We start from the raw sequence: 20078 nt of genomic DNA on the forward strand, positions 1-20078 counted from the left end.
ATTATAATTAAAGAGAATTATCTTTTGCTATTACTTGACTTCTAAAATATTATTGTACGCTAGAACCTGCATAACGGAACTTTATAATGTAAATTAATGCATGGAATGCCTATGTTTGTTTGAGCAGACAGATCTAAACTTAACAGCTTTCTCATTTCCCAAAAGCCAACCTGTATAGCATTTTAGGAGAAACAAAAGTAAAGTTTAGTGCATTTAAAGTCCAAGATCATAGGAAAACCAACTGTCCATAAGTATCATCAGAGATAGGAAGGAACATTGCACACCGCTCACCGACCCAGTTTATTAATATGTGAATAAGTGTGACCTCTCTAAGTGCAGCTCCAGCCACACCCTCTGACATGTTTCGCTCTGCAGGCCTTGGTCACTGGGTCAGTAAGCGGTGTTCCTTTCTTTCTCTGAAGATGCTTCTACACCCCTGAATGATGCACAAGCGCCTGATCCCTTCCATGCAACCGACGGGGAGATCTTTTTCTCAGCTTAGAGCGCACTGCATGTTATACCTGGACAACTGTCTATGTGTTTTGAATATTGTGGGGAACTTATAAGAAGTATGAACCAGGATGGTATAGATAAGTTGGAATGGGTTCCATCAAGACTAGATAGAAAAAGATTGTGCTGATCTAGTGTGATTTAAAGCTTTCACATTTAATGAATCTAAAACCAACCATTTACCGGTAATTCATAAAAGTAATAGAAATTTATGCTTGCAAGGGCACTCAGGGAAGAGTCTCCCAGCCCACAATCCATGGCCAGCAGTGCTGTAGCCGGGGCTGTTCACAGGATGAATACAAACAACTGTGCAAAAAAAATATAGATAATATGATTGACTAATCAAATAAAAAATTACAGTATGGCCTTGTACACACGATAGGTTAACTAGAGGACAACGGTCTGAAGGACCGTTGTCTTAGGATAACCTATGAAGCTGACTGATGGTCCGTCGTGCATACACACCATCAGTTAAAAAAACGATCGTGTCAGAACGCGATGACGTAAAACACAACGACGTGCTGAAAAAAACGAAGTTGAATGCTTTCAAGCATGCGTCGACTTGATTCTGAGCATGTGCGGGTTTTTAACCGATGGTTTTTCATACTAACGATCGGTTTTGACCTATCGGTTACCAATCCATAGGTTAAATTTTAAAGCAAGTTCTCATTTTTTTAACCTAAGGTTCGGTTTGGACTGATGACCGTTGTCCTCTGGTTAACCTATCGTGTGTACGAGGCCTAACATATGCATTTGCTCCTTACGACGTTGCATACTGATAATGAAACACATTGGGTGGGACTTCCTGTGACGTCACATCCACTAGTTGGAGTGCATGTGTTACATACACAGCGGCACTTTTGGGCTTACATGAGATCTCTGACATTTTATATACAGGTGCACTGGCTTTTAATTATTTAATAGTAAAATATTGTTTCACAATGAGGTGTTCTTCTCCTTTCTCTTTGTGTAATTACTAAATTACTCTGGGTCAATATGTGAAAGATTGAAGGATCACCGTAGGTTTGGCGGTTGGTTTAATGGACACATCTACATTTGGAAATTATTAGTGGAATTTGACTAACTTGCTATCATAAGAGGTCAATGTCCTTTGGCGAGTGCAGTGTGAAGTTGGGGTTAACTTTTTGGAGGGAGTATGAAAGCACCAATATGTAAGACATCATATGGATGAATCACATATGTTGCACCATTGTTAACGTAGTTGCAGTGGCACAGAGCACTGCAGTCACTGATTTGGACTTTTCGCACATTGTTATTTCCTGGTCTTGATTTGCCATTTAAATATTACTTTACAAGTTACTGTTATTTTTTATATATTATCAGTTGCACAGTGCTATGCCCCCTTTTGTTTGCGGGGGGGGGGGGGGGTTGTGTACATAATTTTCAAGGAACTTAGACGCCTTGTGGCAGCAGCTGTTATAATTAACACATACTGTACTATAATAAACAGGCGGAACCACTGATCACAGGGGAGTCGGCATAATCCAAGTTGAATAGCATAGGGTGGGGTGCATGCCCTGCCACTGCTGCAGTACACGTAACGCAGAAAAGTTTAGATTGGCTGCACACCCACACAAAAATTATGATTTGATTCTTTTTTGAAAAATCATAAAAGCACTAGGATGGGTACAGGCAGAGAAAGAAGAAAGGCAAGATTGGCGCGTTTCACACGATTTACACGCTTTGTCAAAACCACACAGGTACAAACACAATACACTCTATTATATAAAGCAGATCACATGACAGTTCAGGTGTATTCAAATAAATAATTGCACAAACCATTCTAAAACAGTTTTCTTGTTTAAAAATTTAAAAATGGAAAACATACAGTCTACCTCAAAACAACAAAAATTATAAATGAAAATAGAAAAGGGTCTATACTATATAGCAGCCTTTCTCAACCTTTTTACCCCAGGGCAACCCTTAAAATAATTTTTACGTCTCGGGGAACCCCTGATAAAACCCATTTATTGGGGGTCAGTGGGAACAACTTTGGTGGTCAGTGAGAAGAATGTCATTTTTTTTACAGTGGTGGTAAGCATGAGCCCCTTGCAGAGAGCTATAAAGATCATTGATGTCATACCACTGGCTCCTCCAAGTGGCATTGGCTCAGAACTATGTAGACACCATCAAATAGGAGGTAAATCAGCCACAGCTCAAGGAACCCCTAGCCACCTCAGAAGTAACCCTAGGGTTCCACGGAACCCTGGTTGAGAATCGCTGCTATATAGCATCTATTTCAATATGGGAAAAACATTTACTCCCTTAGGGGAATAGATGAATGCACACCATAAGACATCGGGGTTGATTTACTAAAACTGGAGAGAGCAAAATCTGGTGCAGCTGTGTATAGTAGCCAATCAGCTTCTAACTTCAGCTTGTTCAATGACGCTTTGGCAATAAAACCTGGAAGCTGATTGGTTGCTATACAGCGCTGCACCAAATTCTGCACTCCCCAGTTTTAGTAAATAACCCCCTATGTGTCACCACAAATAGCATATGGATGGGGAAAAAAACATAAGATTAAAATAGCCATCAATACTTGTATCGTCCTTATAAACTCCCAAAAAATATTCCAAAAAAGTCTAGTTCACGCAGGATTCTAAACCTATTTCCCCCCGCTATTGGATGTTGTTACTTTTTCTATACCTTGTATTTGCAAGAGACTAATGTCACAATCATGGACGTCATTAAAATGTCGACCCACATTGGTGTCATGTCTCTTTTCTTTATTATAAATATGGTCGCTTAGACGATCTCTGAGTCTCCTTGTCGTGCAACCCACATACTGGATCTTACATGCTTTACATGTGATAGATTGATTTTAAAAATCCTGGGCCATATTCACAGAAAAAGTGCGCCGGAGTATCTGCTGATACTCCAGCGTACTTTCAAATTTGCTGCATCGTATCTTTATTTAGCACTCTTTTCCCTTGAATCTAGCTTCATAACTTGCTTCTGAGCATGCGCGGGTTTAAAAACGTCGTTTTGAAACGTTGTTTTGCCCACACACTATCATTTTCATTGACACAAAAAACAACATTTTGAAAAACGACACAAAAAATTCGAGCATGTTAAAAAAAAAAATTGTCGTTTTTCAGAAGACATAAAACAACGTTTTCCCCACACACTGTGATTTTAAATGACGTTTTCAAAAACGTCGTTTTTTTTCATCACAAAAAACGACCGTCTGTACGCGGCATAAGAGTAAAGTAAAAGATATTTGTTAATTAATACTTAGTAACATAGCTAGACATCATTAAGAAAAACTGTTTTCAAAGTAAAAGTGCAATGAATCGAATAACTGAAATGTTGTTCTTTGACTTGTCATCTTTCAAAGAAACTATATTTATTACCACATTAATACAGATTGTGTTTCATATAAAAAAAAGGTGCCTATTTTATAGTCTTTTCTTTACAGGCCACACCTTTATCTGTAGACTGATGGAGATCTGCCTTGCCAAAACAATGCAATACAAAAAAAAAAAAAAATCAATGTTACTAAAAATAAATCCTGAAACGAGTGATGGGGATGATGGGAAAAAACAATACAATATTAAACAGCGCACAAGTCTTTTAAGGTGTAAATGTGTCTGTGAAAAGATACCAAGATGTATAGTACCTGAGTTCAGCTGGGAACAGTTGTCCAGAGGGTAGGGTGTTTACAGGCTGATGCACACTGATGTGCTGAAAATGTCTGAACTCTTCTAAATGAATAAAGTCCAGTGAAAAGTGAAAATTAAGCCTTAAAAGACAAACTGAGAATACAGACTTACCTATCCTGGGCTTTAACGCTCACCTCCATAAATTAGACAAAATCTACCTTTACAGTGGGGCCCCCAACACTGAAAATGTTAGTTGCTCGTTTAGTCTAGCAGTGCAGGAATAAGGTGTAATATATACCTTACTCCTTTGTCCTGTAGGCTTCCTCCATTAATGTCACCGATTTCACAAAACTTCCTCTCTAAGTCACTCCCTGTCGAGGTCACCTCCTGCCTCCTCCATGTACAATGCAGTCAGGGCCTGGATTTAGCCTGATCTGGGGGTGCAATTAAAACAAAAGTCAAGGTACCTGCTTTTTGAACTAATAAAATATGATAAATAACAAGCTGCTAATGTAATTTGACAAAGACAATGAAGTAGGTAACATTAGCCAAATGAAGTACATGGGCATGCATGCACGCTGCGCCACAAAGACTGCTGCACTACACACCACACCACAGTTAAAGCAGATAGATATGTGGAGGTTGCACCTGCTCGTTTTCTTCTGTGATTGTGACAGAAACGTAGCTCTATAATAATTATTAGGCAAAAAAAGCCAGAGATCCTACAATGCCCAGTTTGGATCTGCTGGACTCAATGTTCGAATGAGGGATTAGGAGGCCTTGCTCCATGATGATAATCTAGATAAGGCTTTATCCACTATATACAAACAATTGTGTATAGATATAGTTAAGGCCCTTGCTCCTTGCAGAAATGCATGGGTGATAGACTTTCCTCAACTGGATGATGATGATTGGGATGATCTATGGGAGGTTAATTTTTCTAGACTGGTGAAGAGATCTTCTAATACAATACAAGTTCTTACACAGAATTTACCTCACTTCTGCCAGAGTGGCTAGGATCTTAAGTCATCCAGCTGCTGGTGGTGCTCTTCTTCTAGGGCGAGTTACCTGGCCATGTCACCTGTTCACATCACCTGGCATGTCACCTGGCCAAAAGTTGTGGATTGTCCACTGGCCACGTCACCTGGCCACGTCACCTGCCACAAGTTGTGGATTGTTCACTTGCCACATCACCTGGCCACGTTACTTGCCACGTCACCTGCCACAAGTTGTGGATTGTCCACTTGCCACGTCACCAGGCCATGTCACCTGGCCACGTCACCTGGCCACATCACCTGCCACAAGTTGTGGATTGTCCACTTGCCACATGACCTGGCCACGTCACCTGCCACGTCACCTGGTCATGTCACCTGCCACAAGTTGTGGATTGTCCACTGGCCAAGTGACCTGGCCACATCACCTGGCCACGTCACCTACCACAAGTTGTGGATTGTCCACTTGCCACGTCACCTGGCCATGTCACCTGCCACAAGTTGTGGATTGTCCACTGGCCACGTCACCTGGCCACGTCACCTGCCACAAGTTGTGGATTGTCCGCAATGCAATGCAAGCAATTACAGTTTTTTTATGTTTTTTTTTATGTTTTTTCATCATTTGCCATTATTTTTGAGATTTCTAATGTAAAAAAAATAGGTCAGCTTTAGAAACGCCTATAAACGAAATCGCGGCAAAACGCTGGTACCGCGTTTTGCCGCGTTTGACAGCTTTTTGCCACGTTTCGCGTCTGAAACTCGAAAACTTTTTCGTCTGAACCCATTTGTTTGCTTCTGAAAAAACGAGCATAAACGCAACTGCCGAAAAACGCAGAAAAACTTGACTGTGTGCATGGACACATAGGATAACATTGAATGTGTTCAGGGGCAGTTGAAAAAGCTGTCCAAATGCCTCTGAACACGCGTTTACCAGCGTCTCGTGTGCATGGGGCCTAAGTCATCCTGCTGCTGCTGGTGCTCTTCTTCTATGGCCCTGTACACACGTCCAGAAACTCCGAGAAACTCGACAGGCAAAACTCATCGTTTTGCTCGTCAAGTTCCTTGTGAAGCCACCGAGGATCTCGGCGAGCCAACTTTCCTCATTGAACAACGAGGAAATAGAGAACATGTTCTGTATTTGGCCCGACGAGTTCCTCGTCGGCTTCCTCGGCCGAAAGTGTACCCACGAGTTTCTGGCTGAATTCTGCCGAGAAACTCGGTCGTGTTTACCGGGCCTAGGGCTTTCTACAGATTTCATACATATATTCTGGGAGTGCACAGCTATGCAAAGATTTTGGAAGGAAGTTACCCAATATATTCAGGATGTTACAATGTTTTTTTAAGGCCGTCTATTAAAATATGTCTTTTGGGATAGGTAGACTACCTGGCTCCCGAAAATGTGATCCGGACTCTGCTAACGTTAGTACTATTTTATGCCAGGAAACTCAATATTAAATCCACAGCTCCTGCTGTCTCAGCCTGGAAACAAAGCTCTACTGTTTTATAGGGCAACTTATATTAGCAGAGGGTTTCCTAATACATTGGATAAGGTGTGGGGAGGATGACTAACAATATGTCTACTGTATGTGAATAGATCTATTTATTTTCTTGCCTCTTGAATCCACAGTTTACCAAATGTATAGTGTTGTGAAATAGTGATATGGAGTCTCTAATATGTGTGGGAAAATCTATGCATTACTCGTGTGTTCTGTAGGTATCTATTGCTTTATGTATGTAATTCATAGGTGTGGAAGATGACAAAAATGTAATATTGAAAAAGACCATTTTGTTTAGACAGATGTATTCTGCAAATACTACCTTGCTAAACGGGATTTACATTAGCCTGCAGCTGTGCTGATGGTTGTGTGCTGCTGTCTAGAGTTGTTGTTGTTTTGTGAGCTATCAGGCTATTGTTGTATAATCAACCTTCTGCAAAAATAATAAAAAACATTTTTTTGCAAAAAAAAGAGGTGCAGGAAACCCACTAGTCAAAGCAGCTTTGGCAAAAATGAACCAGTGTTTCCTCCCTTTATAAAACTACGGTATACTGGGCACGCTGGGGTAGATTTACTAAAGCTGGAGAGTGCAAAATCTGGGGCAGCTGTCCATGGTAGCCAATCAGCTTGTAACTTCAACTTGTTCAATTAAGCTTTGACAATAAAACCCGGAAGCTGATTGGTTTCTATGCAGGGCTGTACCAGATTTTGCGCTCTCTAGTTTCAGTAAATCAAACCCACTGATGGCTGTCAGTGTTACTAGAAGGATCTACTCGGTATAGAGTGCAGAGCTGAGCACTCCTCCTCCTGACCATGCCACTGTGGGATTCCCCCACTGCACACCAAGCTCCCCCAAGCAGGGGCACTGCTAGGATTATGAAAGACTTAGGGCAATCCTGAGCACCTGAAGGACAAGAATAATGCAGTCCCTTTATGCCGATGCTGGATCTGACGTGGGTAATTTTGTGATATATGCTGATATAAAGTTTGCTTAATGTGAGTGTACTGGACGATGATTTTATTTGGAAATTAAAAAGTTAAAACGGGATCACGCTATTTGTTTGCTTCCTGTCTCTTTTTATGGTTGAAACCCTGTTTAAATCAGAGAAGCTGACCGGAGATCGTGGCTGAGAATTACACAACTGATATGCTGATTTATCTGCGCTCTAGGGTAAGAGGACACTCAAGAGGGGGCTTCTTTCTCACACACCCCCTCTATCTTCTATGAGCACACGCGTGTGGTGTCTTCTTTCCAACGCATCATCTTGGGTTTAAGTGGACTCTGCTTTGAACAAGTGTATTTCATTCCAGTGTTTGCATCAAAGATTGACACTATCATATAAGGACTTTCTAAGAGCCGGTTCACACAGGGGCAGCGCGACTTCGGGGGCGACTCGGCCAGGCGACATGAAGACGACATCTAAGGCGACTTGCAAAATGACTTCTGTATAGAAGTCAATGCAGGTCACCCCGAGTCACCCCCGAAGTAATACAAGAACCTTTTTCTAAGTCGGAGCGACTTGCGTCGCTCCTATTAGAACGGTTCTATTCACTAGAATGGGACGCGACTTGTCAGGCGGCTGCGTCGCCTGACGAGTCGCCCCAGTGTGAACCGGGTCTAACCAAGGACATTGTTTGAAATTTGTTGCAATTTTTAAATTAACATTTTTGTTTTGTGTCCAGCGCTGCCTGGTGAATTTTGATACAATTTCCTGACATAAGATTTTCAGGTTACATCATTCACCCAGCAATTGATGTTTAATTGGTCTGTGAACCAATCTTAATGGTAGCAGCTGCAGCCATTCATTTTGGCAAGTTTGGAATTTAGCATATCTTTAATCTACTACTAGTTTAATCCATGAGCGCTATAATATATATATATATATATATATATATATATATATATATATATATATATATATATATATATATATATATATATAATATATATTTTTTCTAACACCCTATAAAATAAAATGGCGGTCGTTGCAATACTTTTTGTCACACCATATTTGTGTAGTGGTCTTACAGGTGCACCTTTTTTGAAAAAAAAATACACTTTTTTGAATAAAAAAATAAGACAACAGTAAAGTTAGCCCAAATTTTGTTTTATTATATTGTGAAAGATAATGTTACATAGATATGCCGACGTAATTCGTTTGAGGATCTGGCCCTTAGTTGTTTGCCTGGAGTTTCATTTTAATAAAGGTTGCACATTAAATTGAACAACAAAGGCGAGCGACATTTAAATACACAATCCCTATTCGCTATTATCACTCCGTAAGCAAGAGTGAAGCATGTAACTACAGAACAACCCACCGCCCTTGAGTTACCACTCATCATCTTTGAATTTGTGCTCGATTAAGTCCCATAGAAGAAATATAATAGGCCCACAATTTATTGTAGCATCAAAACAATATGTTAATATCCACCATTTTATCAGACAATTTTTATATCTTTTCAATGTTGGTTTTGATGTCATTTCTAACAAAATCAGTCTGATGTGAAAACCCTAAACCAATAAAATACCTCCACCATCAATCTCCATGTAGGCAGCATCATTAATCATAGCAGCAAGAGAGAGTGACATGAAGCCTGTTAGGTCTCAGTCGCACAGCATTGCTGTAGTGGCGTACACAATGACTAGCAGAGCAATTAGCCGGACAAATGACCTGAGAGTGAAAGTGATAGGAATACCAGTCGTGGAAAAAAAAAAAAAAAAAAAAAAACAGGAAAAGGCACTTGGATTACAATTTATATCCAGATCCAAATCCCAGCACATGCAGTGTTTATATATCAATGTGTGGCCTTTGGTGGAACAAATCTGTCAAAAGCTTATTTTTGCTTTCGTGATAGATATGTATGTACATAAAAAATAGTTACTGACACAGCATGTTGTGTGACAGCCTCATGTTTCTTATTGACCGCTTACAAAAAGTAGAAAAAGAAAGATATAAAAAAAAAATAGTCCATTCAACAAGAACTTTTAATCACCTGACATTTGTATCCATCAGGGTGTGTGGCGAGTTCCACACAACAAGTGAGGTTTATAGTGGGTCCTTTTCTATCCTACAACATGAGCAGAGCACATGTAGGAATTGGCTGAACTCTCTAATCAGATATTCTGATTGAAACCATTCTCTAGAGGTGTTTTGTGGTTGTTTTCTCACTATACTAGCAAGATTGACAACAAGTTCAATAAACCAGTTTTTTTTTTATGTTTAGGGATGCCACCTGACGGTAAAAATGGCGCTGGCTTCCATTGGTATTAACCCATTATTGTACTACTATGGTATTATGGTACCTACCTACTATGATATTACATTACATAGTTACATAGTTAGTCAGGTTGAAAAAAGACACAAGTCCATCCAGTTCAACCATAAAAAAAGAAAAAAATATATCGTACAACCCCATATACCAAATTCTATACCCACAGTTGATCCAGAGGAAGGCAAAAAACCCCAGCAGAGCATGATCCAATTTGCTACAGCAGGGGAAATTTTTGGATCAACTTTACCTATAAATGTTAGTACCCAGTTACTACATTGTAGTAAAGTTCCTGTTGTTTACTTATACTTACAGGTAAACATAAAATAAGGCTTACCTGTAGGTACAGTAAATATCTCTTAACCACTACAAACCCGAGCCTATTTCTGAGATTTGGTGCTTACAAGTTTTTTTGCTAGAAAATTACTTAGAACCCCCAAACATTATATATATTTTTCCTAACACCCTAGAGAATAAAATAGCGGTCGTTGCAATACTTTCTGTCACACCGTTGCACAGCGTTCTTACAGGCACACTTTTTTTGGAAAAAATACGCTTTTTTGAATAAAAAAATATGACAACAGTAAAGTTAGCCCAATTATTTTTAGATTGTGAAAGATAATTTTAAGCCGAGTAAATTGATACCCTACATGTCACGCTTCAAAATTGCGCCCGCTCGTGGAATGGCGACAAACTTTTTCCCTTTAAAATCTCCATAGGCGACGTTTAAAAAATTCTACAGGTTGCATGTTTTGAATTACAGAGGAAGTCTAGGGCTAGAATTATTGCTCTGACTCTTCCGATCGCGGCGATACCTCAAATATGTGGTCTGAACACCACTTTTATATGCGGGCGCTACTCACGTATGCGTTTGCTTCAGCACGCGAGCTCAGCAGGAGGGAGCAGGTTAAAAAAAAAAAATCTTATTTATTTTACCTTTTTGTTTTATTTTTTTCACTGTTCTTTAAAAAAAAAATGGTGTCACTTTTATTCCTATTACAAGGAATGTAAACATCCCTTGTAATAGAAAAAAGCATGACAGGACCTCTTAAATATGAGATCTGGGGTTAAAAAAAACTCAGATCTCACATTTACACTAAAATGCAATAAAAAATTAATAAAAAAAATTGTCAGTTAAAAAATAAATAAAAATACAATGGCCCTTTAAGAGCTATGGGCGGAAGTGACATTTTGTTGTTGCTTCTGCCCTGCAATGACTTGGAGACGGGTGGGGGCCATCTTCCCCTCACTCATCTCCATATCAGGCTAGGGACAGGTCTGGATTGCCTCCACCGCTACCAACGACCACGGTAAGCGTCGGAGGGCACCGGAGTGCGGCGGGTGGGGGGGGCCTCTCCCACCGCCGATCAAAGTGATCTTGTGACGAATCCGCCTCATAGACCACTTTAATCTGAAAGAGAACCGCCGGCTCTTGAAGAGGATATCAGGGTTATGGTAGCTAGCTGCTACCATAACAACGGTATTCCTATTCAAAGACAGGATGTATATAGTCTTTCGGCAGGAAGGAAGTGGTTAAACATGCATTGTTTAGGAGATATTTACTATAGTAGCAGCCAGTGACATCACCGGCACTTGCACACTGTGCTCCTAATGGATGGTGTGCCGTCCATCAAGAGAGCCGTGCAGCGGCTGTGACTCCCACACGCATCGTGGTTCGGCCAGTCAAACAGCTGAAGCTGCGAAAGAAGAATGGGTGAAGATGGAAGCATACTAGCACATTATGCTATTATTCTGCAGGGGACCAATTTGTTGGAATTTTTTTTGTAGTTTACTATCGCTTTAAAAACTAAATAAATGCTGCTTGTATTTTTTTTCACCCTTAAGCCCTGTACACACGGCCCAGAATCTCGTCAGGAAAAAAACATTGTCGTCGTCAGGAAAAAGAATCTCTCTGGCCGGCCGAGTGTACAGACACTCCATTCAAAAGAACCACTGTTCTTTTGAATGGCACAAACGTGGTGATGTTATCGACTATGACCAGCATGCGCTCGTCGCCGCCATCTTGCTACACCCTACCTATGCCTAGCTGAGCTACCGCGCATCCGTCAAAGTCATTTCGAGCACGCGCGGGTTTCCACGGCGACAGGTAAGTATACAGACACTCGGGTTTCTCGGCAGGAAAACACTGCAGAGAATCACAACGACAAAATAGAGAGCAGGATCTCTATTTTTCTCGCCGAGATTCTGGGCAGTTTTCTTGATGAGAAACCTGAAAGCCTCATACACACGCACGGTTTGCTCGGCAAGAAAGCTCTGCCAGCAGTTTTTTTTCTGGTTCTTGCCGAGAAAACCAAGCATGTGTACGAGGCTTCAGTTATTTATCCATCTTTCTCTGTTAGCATGCTGTTTATACAAACATAGATGCAACAACTATTCTCATACTCTGATTATTAGTTCTGCCACTCGTACTATATTTAATCCTGGTTTAATGTATTGTTCTTCCAAGTTCTATGTGTTCATATTGTTTTCCAATAAAAGAAGGGCTTAGATATTTGGGCAGTGCCACCTTGTCTTGTTAGGGCTCATTCACACTGGTGTACCACATCATGGTTGTGAAATAGTGTGAACATTTTGTTTTTCTTTTCAAATGTTTTTTATTGTATTTTTCAAAGATACACAATAAAGCACAAATAAGAGTCATAACAATACAACAGTTTCTTAGTCATACTATGTGTTCAACAGTGTGCCTGGGTAGGCTTCAAATTATCATTTTACTAAACAGTAACCATATAGGGCCTTAGTCCAGTTGGATAGTGGTCAGATGCTTAAACAAGTAACTAGCAATCCCTGTTTACCCCAACGGGATCATGCTGTAAACAAGGGATTATGGCTCATTATCTTATATTATTTAATAAAATCAAAATTAACATAAAGGGGTATCAAGGGAAGGAGGGGAGGGGAAGGTGAGTAGGAAGTTATCTTTTACATCCGGTCTAGTTTAGGAGTGTAGTCGTTCAGGAACACACTTAATAATTATTAAAATTCTTCAGAAAATTTGAGGCCCTAGGATGAGTAATCCATTCATTCCAATTTTTAATGAATTTACTTATGGTTCCTTTCCTATGTGCTAACATTAGCTCATAGTGAGCCTGAGTATTGAGTCTCTGGACAACATCAGATAAGTTAGGTGCTAAGGTAGATTTCCATAGTTTTGTTATGGTGAGTCTCGCTGCTGTAAGGAAGTTGGCAACTATAGTTCTAAATTGAGGAGGATAGACATCTAGATTTAAACCTAGTAGGGCTAATTCAGGTGTGAGTATTTTTAGATTACCAGTGAAGGATGCGATAAAGGAGGATACATTATTCCAGAAGCTAGATAAGGTTTTACAATCCCAGAGGGTATGTAACAAATTGCCAGTGTGGGATTCACATCTCCAGCATATGGGGGAGGAGCTAGGGAATATTTTGGATAGTCTGTAAGGGGTCAAATACCAGCGGTTTAGTATTTTCTGGGCGTTCTCCCAATGTTCTACACATGCAGAAGAAGAACTGTTAATATGGATGGCTTTTTGCCATTCTTCCCACGTAAAAGTTTGTGATAGATCCTTCTCCCATTTAATCATATTTAAAGTTTTGGTTTGAATTGGAAAAGATGAAAGTAGTTTATATATATGGGATATGCCTCTCTTCCCACTTATTTTATAGGAAGTGAAGAATTCCCACAGCGCCCTAGGGAGTTCCACACTTTTCTTTGGGTCAAAGTTTTTATTGAACGGTTTGGCTATGAGTTTATTCGTTATTTTATGTATGTCATCGGGTGATAGCTGATCAAAAAAATTGATTCCCTGTTTGGACCAGGGTGTGGTAGTAATTCTTACTTTACAGTAATCGATTACTCCTAGTGGTATTGGCATTAGGACTGGGTTACATGTCGGCTGTAATTTTGTTAGAGCAAACTTCCATGCTGCCAGAGTAGCTCTAATTGTTAGGAAGTTGGGTGTATTAATTTTTGGTAGAGCATAGCAGGCCATGGAAAGGGAAAATAGATCCTTCCCTTTAGACACTTCTCGTTCAATGTTCAACCATAATTTATCATTTGAATATCTGAACCAGTATCTCATTTGATCAAGGAGTGAGGCGAAGTAATATAGGCGTAAATCTGGGAGGTTTAGGCCTCCTTTAGCTTTAACCAATGACATAGTAGATAAAGCAATTCTAGGTTTCTTTCCCAACCAGACCAAGTTGCTCAATTTCGAGTTAATTTGTGTGAAAAATTTATTTGGTAATGGGATGGGGAGGGAGCGGAAGTAATATAGAATTTTTGGTAACGTCTTCATTTTAAAGGCTGCTATTCTTCCAATCCAAGATAGTTGTGTCTTTTTAATAGACTGTGTATCTTGAGTGATTTGAGTTAATAAGGAGGGATAATTTGCTTCATACAGTTTATTAGGTGGGTAAGTAAGTTGAATCCCAAGATAGGTAATGGAGGGGTTGTCCCAATTGTAGCTAGATTGTTGTTTTAGTTTAACAACTAGGTCTGGCGGGATGTTCATAGGTAGTACAAAACATTTACTATGATTAATCTTATAATAAGAGACTGATCCAAATTTATCTAGGATAGCGGTTACCTCTTCTAGTAGTGTGTCGGTAGCAGATAAAGTTAAAAGAACGTTGTCCGCGAATAATCCCAATTTATGTTCTATTTGACCGACCTTGATTCCTACGATATTGGGGTTAGATCTGAGAGATATCGCCAGTGGTTCAATTGCTAATGAGAATATAATGGGTGATAAGGGGCATCCCTGTCTAGTACCGTTTGAGAGACTAAACTGTTTAGATATACTTCCCGATGTAAATACCCTAGCAGATGGTGTAGTATAGAGAGACATTATGGCTTCAAAAATAAATCCTGTGAGACCAAATTTCTTAAGGGTTTCCGCTACATATCCCCAGTGCACTCTGTCGAATGCCTTCTCCGCATCCAGTCCGAGAAGCAGAGAAGGCATGCGACCGCGCTCTACATGGCTAAGTAGATTAATCATCTGTCTGGTGCTATCCGGGCCTTGACGTCCCTTCACGAATCCAACTTGATCTGGTTCAATCAGATAAGGAGTAATTTCTAATAGTCGATTAGCTAGAACCTTAGCAAAAAATTTTAAATCAGAATTAAGTAGCGAGATAGGTCTATAATTAGTTGGAGAAGTCGGGTCTTTCCCTTGCTTTGGTATTGTGATGACAATTGCTTCAAGCATTTCCTTAGGGAATGAGCGGGTGTTGACAGCTTGATTAAACAATCTGGTCAAGTATGGAGAAAGCATATTTTCAAATGCCTTAAAGTATTCACTAGATAGGCCATCTGCACCGGGCGCTTTATTTAGTGGTAACATTGAGATTACTTTTTTGATTTCATTTACTGTTATAGGATCATTTAATTTTTCTAATGTAGCGGAATCTACTGTAGGGATGTTAAGTTTATCAAGAAATTGGGTTATATCTTTTAGGGTTGGTTGGGTGACAGTATGATCTTTTTTTAGATTATATAGGCCCTCATAGTATTCTGCAAACGCATCAGCTATACTCTGTGGGTTATACAATACTTTTCCTGACTTGTGGTGAACAATTTCATGGATTTTCTGTTTGTTCTGTCTAATACGTAGTTGCATGGCAAGTAACTTACCCGCTTTATTTCCTTGGGAGTAGTGGTTTAGTTTTAGTTTTTTGAGGTATTTTTCATGATCAGAGATCAAAGTCGCTCTAAGCTCGTGTCTGGCTTCATTAAGTTGTTGGAGGAGGAGGATGTGTTTGGGGGCTAGCTTGTGTTCCTTCTCTAATTTGTCTATTTTCACTAATAGATTATTTACCTCCTGTGACCGCCTTTTTTTTTCCCTAGACGTCAATTGTATCAGCATTCCTCTGGAGAAAGCTTTGTGGGCACACCATATACTAGAGATAGAGACTTCGTTGTTGTCATTAAATTTAAAATATTCTTCTAGTCTTTCCTTCATCTCTGCCAGAGCTCCTCTATGTGACAAAATATATGTATTGTTCCTCCAAAGAACATGCTTCGAATTTTGTTGGGCTAGATCAATAATTAAAGAGATTGGAGCATGGTCAGACCATGTTATGTTATGTATATGGGCATCTGTGGTTTTCTGGAGGAGAGCTCTGTCAGTGATGAAGAAGTCGATCCTAGAATAGGATTTATGGACATTTGAATAAAACGTAAAGTCCTTTTCTGTTGCGTGGAGACACCTCCAAGGATCATGGAGGTCTTCTTGTGAGAAGATGTTCTTCAAACCTCTTCGTTTGGATTGGATCCCTTTAGTGGTGTCCAGAGTAGGGTCCATCGTTGCATTAAAGTCCCCACATAAGATAATATTGCCTTTTTGTATTTTCTTTGTTATTGTGATAACTTTTTGAAGGAATTGTTGTGGGTTCCTATTTGGTGCGTAGATATTGACTAATGTTAGTATTGTATTTTCAATCTTTGCAACCAGTATTACATACCGACCTTGTTGGTCAATTTTTGAGTCCAAAAGTTGAAAGGAGATTGAATCCTTGATGATCGTCAGGACTCCTTTTTTTTTTCTTACTGTTGTGAGATGCGAAGATATGCGGGAATTTAGGGTGTGAAAATTGAGGAGGGTTGTCTCTTGCAAAATGCGATTCTTGAATGCAGAGTATGTCGCATCCGAATTTTAGGGCATCATTCCATAGGGCTTTTCTTTTGAAGGGGCTGTTGAGGCCCTTCACATTTAATGAGAGTAGTTTTAGATTAGGCATAGCGAATAATTTTCATATAGATGAATTGTATATGTATCGAATGTAGTAAAGGCAAAGCGTGTCCATCGACTACATAACTTCCATGAAAAAAGAAGATTGTAAGATATTGCTTGTGAGGGGGGAGGGAAGGAAATTAGGATCATGGTCAAAAACAGAGACAAAAACAAAAAATAACATGTAAAAACAAGCGAGTTGTCGAGCAACTCTTGTGTGCATAAATGTGTGCACTCTCGTTGTGGGGGCTTTGTTAATCATAGATCAGGGGTTCAGGATAGGGGCTCCCTGGGATTCATGTGCCTGAGGAACTTAGGCCATGATAAACTGGAGAGAAAAGAGACAAGAATTTTTATACCGGCGGTTGTGTCATCCATGACTGACATTCCAAGGAGCGGTCAGTTTTTCTTTGGTGGTTCCATCGATCGGGGTACTTTCATCATTTGGGAGTAGATTCCATTTTTTCAGAATCTTGAAGCCATCTTCCAGTGTGTGTATTGTATGAGACATGTTATCTTTTTCCACAGATAGTTTGGTTGGAAAACCCCATCTATAAATTAATTTGTGGTTTCGAAGTATTTTGGTGATCGGATTCAGGTTTTTCCGCGCCAAGATAGTAGCTTGGGAAAGATCGGAGTATAGGATAATTCCCGCGTAGGGGTCTGGTAGTGGTGCATGGTGTCTTGCAAAATGCATTAGCATGTCTTTTGTCTGGAAAAAATGGATCTTGGCGATCACATCTCTCGGAAGTTTCGCTGCGATGTGCGAGGGCTTAGGAAGTCTGTGAGCTCTGTCGATCACTAGATCTTGTTTTTGCAATGAGGGGATAAGGTCCACGAACATTTTTTGCAAAAAGATTCTTAGGTCATTATTTTTTACGTTTTCAGGGATGCCGCGGAATTTAATATTGTTTCGCCTAGACCTATCCTCGAGGTCTGAGACTTTAAGCTTCAGTTGTCTGACTTCTTCCTCAAGAGCAAAATGGTCATCAACTAATTCATTATGGGCGTCAGTGAAGTCAGTCATTTTGTTTTCAATATAGTCCACTCTTTCACCCAAATCTCCTATTTCCGCTTTAGATTTTTGCATAAATGCTCTCATGTCATGTTGGATCGCTCCATGCAATGATTTTAGCATTTCCTTCATATCAGTGTCAAGCATTGCTTTGCCAGAGGTGGGAAAGGAGTCCAATTTTACCTCATAGGGGTTAATATCAGCATCAGAATCACAGTCTATTTCAATGTCACTTACTTTATCTCCAGATGACACTTTTCTCCTTTGTTTTACAGGGCTGATGAAGTCTGATTCAAAGGCTTCATTTTGTTGTTCCTTCTCAGGCTGCTGCAGCATCAGAGCCGGTGTCTTTCTCCTCACAGAGTTGCCTGGCAGCTGGTCTGTGTGTGTGAGGGAGGAGGCGCCATCTTTTTCCTGAGGGGATTCAGCCGGACTGATAAACAACCCGAATTTGCGGGGTTTCTTGCAGGAATTACGTTTCTCCATAATGCTGGAGATGTTCTCTGTCCTCTCCGGATCGATACTGTGTCCTCGGGCGCGCTTTTTGTCGCTGCTAGCCGCTTCAGGAAGGTATTAGAACATGGAGCTCTAGCAGTGAGCTTCCATACAGATTCCCTGCTGGCCACGCCCCCAACATTTTGTTTTTCAATAAAAGAAGAAGGCCTTAGCCATTTGTCCAACACCATCCTGACTGGCTAGGGCTCATGCACACAAACATACTAATCCATAGGCATGTGTCAAGGGCTCTCTTTGCCCACATGGTGTTCCATGCATCCATGTGCAGGCAGTCCCATTCATGTCCATTGGGATGCAAGGGCACAGCCACTGGTCCCAATTTGACAGCCATGTGGGTGTGTGTCCCCAAACGCAAACAGTATGGCCCAGATTCACAGACATCGGCGCATATTTATGCCGCCGTAGCGTGTCTTTTGTACGCTACGCCGACGCAGCGCAGAGAGGCAAGCACCGAATTCACAAAGCACTTGCTCTCAAATCTGCACTGGGTTTCTAAGGCGTAAGCCGGCGTAGGTGGAAGTGGGCGTGAGACATGCAAATGAGGCATGACCCCATGAAAATGATGGGCCGAGTGCCAGACAGATACATCTAATGAACGGCGCATGCGCCGTCCCATGGGCGCATCCCAGTGCGCATGCTCACAATCACGTCGGAACAACTGCCTAAGATACGTCGAATCACTGCCTACGGCGTGAACGTAACCTACGCCCAGCCATATTCACGTCCAATGTAAACTACGTAAAATACGACGGCTTATGTTCCCTGGTCCATACCTTTGCATGGGTTGCGACTCATGTATGGGGAATAACTTTACGCCGGACGTACGACTTACGCAAACCACGTATATTATGCGATGGGCGCAAGTATCGGCGTATCTCCCTCATTTGCATATGTGAATAGAAAATCTATGGGTGCGCCAAATACGTCCAGCGTAAATATGCGCCCACTCTACACTGGCGTTGGCAAGTTACGTCGGTCGGATGAAGCCTATTTTCTGGCGTATCTTAGTTTGTGGGCACGGCGCACAGATACGACGGCGCATATTTGCACTTAAGTGCTTTGTGAATCTGGGCCCATGCGTTTTGGAACAAGCATCTTCATGGCTGTCAGACATGATTTTCAACACAATTTTATAAGCAAACTAGGGCCTTCATTTGGTGTTTTGTTCATACCCAAAATATATATATTTTCTAAATAAGCAGAGAAAATTATAACACTGTGAAAAATATGCAGTTTTATTCTGAATAATATGTAAAGCTTTTTGCATAATTATTATTATTTGAAATATTTTCACGAAATAATTATTTCCTTTTTATCCTGCGTACATGGATCTCAAATATGTGTAGGTTTTATTCTATATATGTCAGCCCTGTATGGTCAATAAGCAAGTGTGTATATTTTAGTTTTTCAATATATAAGGCACTTTCCATTACTGTGCTCTAAATTCAATAACTGTAATTTACGGATGATTTATAAAAATAATTTATTTTTTCTTCATGGCTGGGCACAGATTTTTTTTTTGATCACCATGATTTATCACTCATGGTGATCACATGATGTATCACCGATCGATCAGGTGGGCTTCCCAGCTGGATTCTGTAGTGGTCTTCGTGAGATCAAAGCGATTTCTAAAGCCTGCTGCTGCTGAAGCTGCAGGACTTTATTTAACGTCTTCCAGGCACGGGAACTTGTTAGAAGGATGTTAATTTACAGTGGGAAGTCATGAAGGGGTTAAATGATAACTATATTTTGATACATCAATCATTAAATTTGCCCCCTACAACTCTGCGCCTCCCCAGCATTCCCTAAAATCGAATACTCTCATAATGAAAAACAATAAATACAGCTTTCCCTTTATGGAAATCACTGCTGTACATTGTCTGGGAAACATCATCTCTGGATGTTCTCAAAAGCAG

Source organism: Rana temporaria, chromosome 2, assembly GCF_905171775.1.
Source record: "Rana temporaria chromosome 2, aRanTem1.1, whole genome shotgun sequence".
Taxonomy (NCBI): Eukaryota; Metazoa; Chordata; class Amphibia; order Anura; family Ranidae; genus Rana; species Rana temporaria.